Below are 7,585 nucleotides of genomic sequence, written 5' to 3'. Positions count from 1 at the left end.
TAAACTTACTTGGATCTCATTTATATTATCAACCTGACATCAATCATACTGTACCCAATTGTACCTGCATCATCTCCTCATTAAATGCAATCCATTGTTTTGTGAAAGTTTGGCCAGTCCCTCTTTGACTCCAAATTACTTGAGAAAGGTCTGTTCTCAGCCAGTAAGATTTTTTCACTGGCAATTAAGTATTTGATTGCTCTGGTACTTATCCAAAGTTAATCTAAAAAAGATACAATCATCTGTCCATCCAAAATGTCCCTTTTTGGACACTTAATCCATTTGACACACCATTTCCCCAGAATCAGATCCAGCAATGATTTCTAACTGAAGGTCAAAGTGTACTAACAAGAAAATTCTTCTGAACATACTACAGAAACTTTACACCTTTTAGTCTTTAACTCTTATTATCTTTAGTTTAAATTAAAATATTTAAGTTCTATATTTTCTCAACTATTCTTCCTCCTCTCTGTTATTTCACTGCAAATTCGCTCCTTTACATATTTCATACTGCTTGTTGGCCTACAGAATACATTTGATAATGCAATGGCCCTTCTATTGTTTTGTTAATTCTAACTAAATAAATTCTGTCCTTGACCCTTGAAGACACCCTGCTCCAACACTCCTTTCTTAAGCAGGAGCATGTTCATCAAAAGTCAGTATTAAGTAGGATTTAATTCGAATCAACTTTATTTGTTCTGTTTCAGAAACACATCTTAATCCCAACTCAGGAAAGTATTGTGCATCTTAATGGTTACTTTATGAATGCTAAATTTCAGGCATTAAAACTATAGGTAGAAATTTAATGCACTAAATGTGTATCCATTTGGAACTGAGATGCAGAATTGTCATCTCATGACACAAAAGGATGCAAGAAATAGGAGCAGGAGTAGACCATTAAGCCTCTCCAGCCTACTTTGTGACTCAACAAGATTGCGACTGATCTTTGAGCGGTCCGCTTTCCTAATAACCCTTAAAAGGTCCATGGGGAATCACTAATTAATCTCCCTGTGGAGCTTGTTGAGTATGAGTTCCCATGGTAACTTTTCAACTGAGCCCTTTATAAAGCAGATGCAGGAATGGGTCTGTAGAACTGTCTGTCCCAGGCTGGGACAAGCCTAAGTATGCCTTGAGTAGTGGCTCTATTGTTTCAATAATAAATGATGTTCCTTTCCAGTTAGGCTTCCTAAGCTGTTACACCTGCTTGATTCCTGAATCCTTTGATTCTCTTTGAGCCCATGTAGGAACTTTGCATGTGACAGAGACAATATTTACATCCCATGACTCTGCAATTCCCAGAGGGAAGAGGACAGTGAGACATCCATCCTGCTTTGATCATGTTTTTTAATTTGTTGTGTGACACAAATTATTGAAAAACATTTGAGGGCCAACACAACTACACCATTATGTTATTCTTGGTTCTAACAAATGTACTTTAGCTAACTCTGTGCAATAGTACAATTTGAGAAAGAAATGTGTCCAAGCTCCTGTCACCAAAGCTGTCACCAATGTAATGCTGAGTTAGTACTGAAACACTGAACTGTGCAAACACCTTGTAGTTGAGCTATGTGGTAGTTATCTGTTTCAATCACAGCATGAACAGATGGAGCACAAAATGGGATTGAATTTATATTGATATTGATAGCTTCTTTGTGCTTTTATGTTCATCCTCCAATAAATCACTTATCCATGCTACTAATATATTTTAAAAAAGCCAAGTTTAGTACAATTTCTATGATAGGGCAAAGTCAAAACACAAATTATTTGACAAAATTAATCTGCCAGATACATTGCAAATTCTCATCTTCCATGGTGTGAGAAAGATTAATGAAGCATCTGTATCAAACTGGGACAGAGCTTGTGGGGTGGAGGATATTTCCTTGGGAGAGAGGTAACAGAAATTCAATAATGATTTAATATATTAGATATATAAAGTTCCAAGTGGACCTATTACTCTCCTTTGTCTGTATCCAGACAACTAGTGATTTTAATAGCACAGATTCAGGATTAGTGGTGCTGGAAGAGCACAGCAGTTCAGGCAGCATCCGAGGAGCAGTAAAATCGACGTTTCGGGCAAAAGCCCTTCATCAGGAATAAAGGCAGAGAGCCTGGAGGGTTGAGACATAAGCTAGAGGAGGGTGGGGGTAGGGAGAAAGTAGCATTAAGTACAATAGGTGAATGGGGGAGGGGATGAAGGTGATAGGTCAGGGAGGAGAGGGTGGAGTGGATAGGTGGAAAAGGAGATAGGTAGGTAGGACAAGTCATGGGGACAGTGCTGAGCTGGAAGTTTGGAACTAGGGTGAGGTGGGGGAAGGGGAAATGAGGAAACTGTTGAAGTCCACATTGATGCCCTGGGGTTGAAGTGTTCCGAGGCGGATGATGAGGCGTTCTTCTTCCAGGCGTCTGGTGGTGAGGGAGCGGCGGTGAAGGAGGCCCAGGACCTCCATGTCCTCAGCAGAGTGGGAGAGGGAGTTGAAATGTTGGGCCACAGGGTGGTGTGGTTGATTGGATACAATAAATGATATCAGTGGATCCGTTGCTCCCGATGTGGTCTCCTCTACATTGGAGAGACTGGGCGCTTCCTAGCAGAGCGCTTTAGGGAACATCTCCAGGATACCTGCACCAATCAACCACACCGCCCCGTGGCCCAATATTTCAACTCCCCCTCCCACTCTGCCAAGGACATGGAGGTCCTGGGCCTCCTTCACCGCCGCTCCCTCACCACCAGACGCCTGGAGGAAGAACGCCTCATCTTCCGCCTCGGAACACTTCAACCCCAGGGCATCAATGTGGACTTCCTGAAGAAGGGCCTGTGCCCGAAACGTCGAATCTCCTGTTCCCTGGATGCTGCCTGACCTGCTGTGCTGTTCCAGCAATAAAGTTTCAACATCAATGTGGACTTCAACAGTTTCCTCATTTCCCCTTCCCCCACCTCACCCTAGTTCCAAACTTCCAGCTCAGCACTGTCCCCATGACTTGTCCGGACTTGTCCTATCTGCCTATCTCCTTTTCCACCTATCCACTCCACCCTCTCCTCCCTGACCCATCACCTTCATCCCCTCCCCCACTCACCTATTGTACTCTATGCTACTTTCTCCCCACCCCCACCCTCCTCTAGCTTATCTCTCCACGCTTCAGGCTCTCTGCCTTTACTCCTGATGAAGGGCTTTTGCCCAAAAAGTCGATTTTACTGCTCCTCGGATGCTGCCTGAACTGCTGTGCTCTTCCAGCACCGCTAATCCAGAATCTGGTTTCCAGCATCTGCAGTCATTGTTTTTACCTTAAAGAAACAGCCTCCAGATTCACTAGACACCAAACTGTCCCGGTTCCTATTTGATTAGAGGACCACTGTTGATGTAACTGCAGAGATAGCTCCAACAGAGTTGCTAATGGGGAGAAGACTCTGCACCAGGTTAAACCTGATCTTCCCGGACTTGGGGAGGAGGGTGAAACAGCATCAGGAATGTCAATGCCAGACACAAGACTCCACTGAGTGAATGGGACAATTTACTTCAGGGACAAAGTTTGGTGTAGGGACCACCCGAATGGCCCTGCATGGGCAAGAGACATGGTCAATGCAAAGTCAGGTCCAGTGACGTATAAAGTTTGGGTAGGTGCAGTGGTCCTGCACGAGCACCTGAACCATATGAAAACTGCAAACTTGCAAAAGGCGTGGGAGAAAAATGTGCCCGGCTTCTAGACTGCCTTTCTGACTGTTCTGGAAGCTGTGGGTCCTCCCTCTCCATCAGCATTAAGGGTAGCTCAGAATCTGAGGTGGACATGCTGAATATCACCACTTCAAAACTTTTGTCACCTGGAGGAGAATGAATTTCTTCTGAGATGTTCTGGGTGCAAGAGGTGAGCTACTGGGTATTATTACACGCTGCCTGTATCAGAGGCAGAGTTGGAGGAACCTGACTCAGTGCAAGTGTGAGCAAAAATCCCCATTATCTAAAATACTGGACAAGACCCTGGATTTTCCTAGTGTTTAAAATACTGGGAAAAACCCTGGACTACAGCTAAACTGGGGCTGCAGCAAGAATGGGGTACACAACAGAGTCAACACAATGGCGAGTGCTGTCTGAGACTATTGTTCAGCATGGAATTATAATTTACACCCTCCTCTATAAAGCTTTTACACTCCAGGCTACCCAGCAGAGAAAGTGAATCTCCAGAGATACTGGAGATTCAACTTCAATTGAAATCCTTTCACAGGTATCTTTAATGACCGGGAAACCAATCTACTTTAGAAGGAAACACCAGAAACACTACAGACAACACAGATTTGAGGGGAGGTATCGGGCCACACTGTCAGTATAACCACCAGCCCCGATCTCACCTGACAGACAGCCTTTTTTTTCAACAACAATCTTCTGCACAAAAAGATTCCCCGCAAAGTTCCAACCCCAACAAGCAGTTTTGGAACCAAGAACCACAGATGCCGAACAGAGAAGCTGAGTTGGGAAGCCAAACCTACAGCATCATTGGAACAAAGGACATCGGACAGAGGGAATCCAACCAAACGCTATCTGCACAAGAGTTTCCAGAAATGGACCTGTTCCAAGTCAGGAGAACTGATGGCAAGAGCCTCAGCAACCGGGCACACTTTAAAACCACGTTTTCCTCACTGGTGAGCTGAAGCTCCCGAGACCCTGAAGTTTCTGATGCAGCTTGCAGGGAGGGGAAGGCAGCTCGACACAGTGCATTGGGACTCCAAGGGTAGGAAGCCTGACTAAAGATTCTATATTTAAAACTGTTGTCTTTACATTCTAATAGTGTTTAATCTAGTCTTTTTGTGCAGAAGATTGTTGTTGAAAAAAAAGGCTGTCTCTCAGGTGAGATCGGGGCTGGTAGTTATACTGACAGTGTGGCCCGATACCTCCCCTCAAATCCATGTTGCCTGTTGTGTTTCTGTACTTCCTTCTAAAGTTGAATGGTTTCCCTGTCATTAAAGATATCTGGGAAAGGATTTCAATTGAAGTTGAATCTCCAGTATCTCTGTTAATCTAGTCCTCTGTAGATTTGATTGTGTCAATTTCCCTGTTTATTGCATTTATTATACTTATCTTTTTGTATTGTAAATAAACACCAAGATTCTTTGGCCCTGAGAAACCTGCCTACTGCCCTCTTCATTTCACGTTCCCTAAATAAGTCCATTGTCTAGAACCAGGGATCTGGGGATGATTTGAAACACTTAAAATTCAGAAAATTACTGATTGCAAACCAGAACCCTATATTGGTGCTAAAAAGCTCAAGGAGAAGCTACAAAACATAGAACCGGTCTATGTCTTCAGACTCAGAGATGTAGTGACTGTAACAAGGGCAGCCTTGTGGACCTCATAGAATATGAGTTCCCTGATTTGGGGTGTTAATCTGGTCCAGTCAGGGAGCCCTGACTGACAGATATAAACAGAGTGTCAGGGGTTCTGTTCACGCCTGAGTCCTGAAGAAGGGTTACACCCGAAACGTCGACTTCTCCACCTCCTGATGCAGCCTGGCGTGCTGTGTTCTTCCAGCCTCTTGCCTGTCTACTTCTGAGGATGCTGGACCGGTGTCAAGGACTCTCCATGAGGAAATAAAGGGTTACTTGATGACAGAATACCAGTCTCTGCATAGTTATTACAGTCTAGCTTCAATCTGCTCAACCTTTCCTCAGAAGAGAAAAACTTCATCTTAGGAATCAACCTAATAAGTTATTTCTGAACTAACACTATACAAGTATGTCCGTCCTTAAATAAGCAGATCAACATAATTTGCATATTCTAAGTGTAATCTTAACAATATCCTATACAGTGACAGTAAGGGTTCCCTGTATTTATAAATACCCTTGCTATAAAAGTCAGCATTCCATTTGTCTTTCTACTTACTTGCTTTGCCTACATACCAACATTTTGTGATTCAGACGACTTTATCTAATTCTTTATATATACCCTTACAATTACCTCTACTTAGCTTCAACAAATTACTTTCCGACTCAGGTTTTTCACCTTCAAATTGAGTATGAAAATCCAACATGTTATGATCACTGTTTCCCAGAGGATTTTTACATTGAAAGCATTAATTAATTCAATTTCATTGCACCTTATCAGGTCTAAAATAACCTGTTTCCTGTTTGATTACACAAGATATTGTTCGAAGAAATTGCCCCAAAGCACCAAATGAACTTAACCTCAAGACTATGTTTGTCGATCTGATTTGTCTCAATGACATGAAGATTAAAGTCACCTACAATTATTGCAGCATATTTCTTACAAATCTCCATTACTTATTGATTTCTATTCTGTTTTATAGTCCAGTTATGCCTGGGAGGTCTATGAACCACTCCCATCAATGACTTATTTTCTGTTCTATTTCTTATCTCCACTGAATTTAATTCCACATCTCCACCTTCCAAGCCAAGGCCACTGCTCATTATGTACTGACCTCATCTTTAACTAGAAGAGCTATCTCACATACTTTTTCTTTCTGTCTATCCTTCAAAATATCCTTCGAATGTGCAATGCCAGATTTGATCACCTTGCAGCCATATCTCGATAATGGCTGTCAAGACAGATCTATTTTGTTTCAATTGTTCTATCAATTCATATATCTTTTTTTATGATGTTGTGGATGTTCAGATAAAGATCTTTCAATTAGGTCTTACTCCACTATTTGAGACTGTGCTTTCAGTTGCCTAGGCTCCATGTTTTAGCATTTCTTCCTTAAATCACTCCTCATTTCTATCTCACTTCCGGTCATCAATAGACTTCTTGAAACCAATATCTTTGAACAAATTTCCAGTCATTTGACCCATTGTCTCTTTTTGAACTGAGCATCATATATTGATTTACAATGGCTCCTGTGAAGTAACTGGGATGATTCATTATTTTAAAGAACACTTTATAAGCTACTCTTGCTTTTACTCCCTGAAATTCTCTTTTTGCTGGCAAACTCTAGTTTGTACACTCTTATAACAACTTATATTTATATAACAGATTTAAAATGATAAGGTGCCTCAGGACTTGCCAAGGAGAGGGATGAAGTCATTAGTTTGGAGCAGGGACTGAAAACAATGACTTCAACTTTCCATTGTTTAATTGGATGAAATTTCTGCTCATCCAGTGCTTGATATTCAATAAGCAGTCTGATAAAACATTGGGTGTTGTCAATTGCATATGAAAACTAATGATATGTCTTCAGATGATGTCACCAAAGGTACAAGAAACAGTGGGAGGCAAGAGTAATTCCTTGGAATATACCAGATGTAATATTGTGGGGGCAGGAGAGAAGCCTTGCAAGTGATTCCCTGCCCACAATTAGGTAGATAAGAATTAAATCTGGTGAGAGCAATTCCGATGGTCATAGATCTTTGAACTAACAAAGATTATTGGAAATAGCCAGAAGGTAGAAATGCAGCCACACCAGCACAGTCAGTTTAATTGAATGGTGAAGTGGGCCCTACTTTTGGTACTAATTCATATGTTCATATGTATCCAGCTGGGTGATATGGAAGGGTGTTGGTGGAGGAGTTGTGTTTAATTATGTCAAAGGTTGTAGACAGGTTTTGAAAGATGAGAAAGGCTGGTTTAACTGATCACAATCACAT

Source organism: Chiloscyllium plagiosum, unplaced genomic scaffold (genome assembly GCF_037043375.1).
Source record: "Chiloscyllium plagiosum isolate Xiang-an unplaced genomic scaffold, Cpla_swu_hap1 HiC_scaffold_30, whole genome shotgun sequence".
In the NCBI taxonomy this organism is placed as follows: domain Eukaryota; kingdom Metazoa; phylum Chordata; class Chondrichthyes; order Orectolobiformes; family Hemiscylliidae; genus Chiloscyllium; species Chiloscyllium plagiosum.
This window is presented reverse-complemented; position numbering follows the sequence as displayed.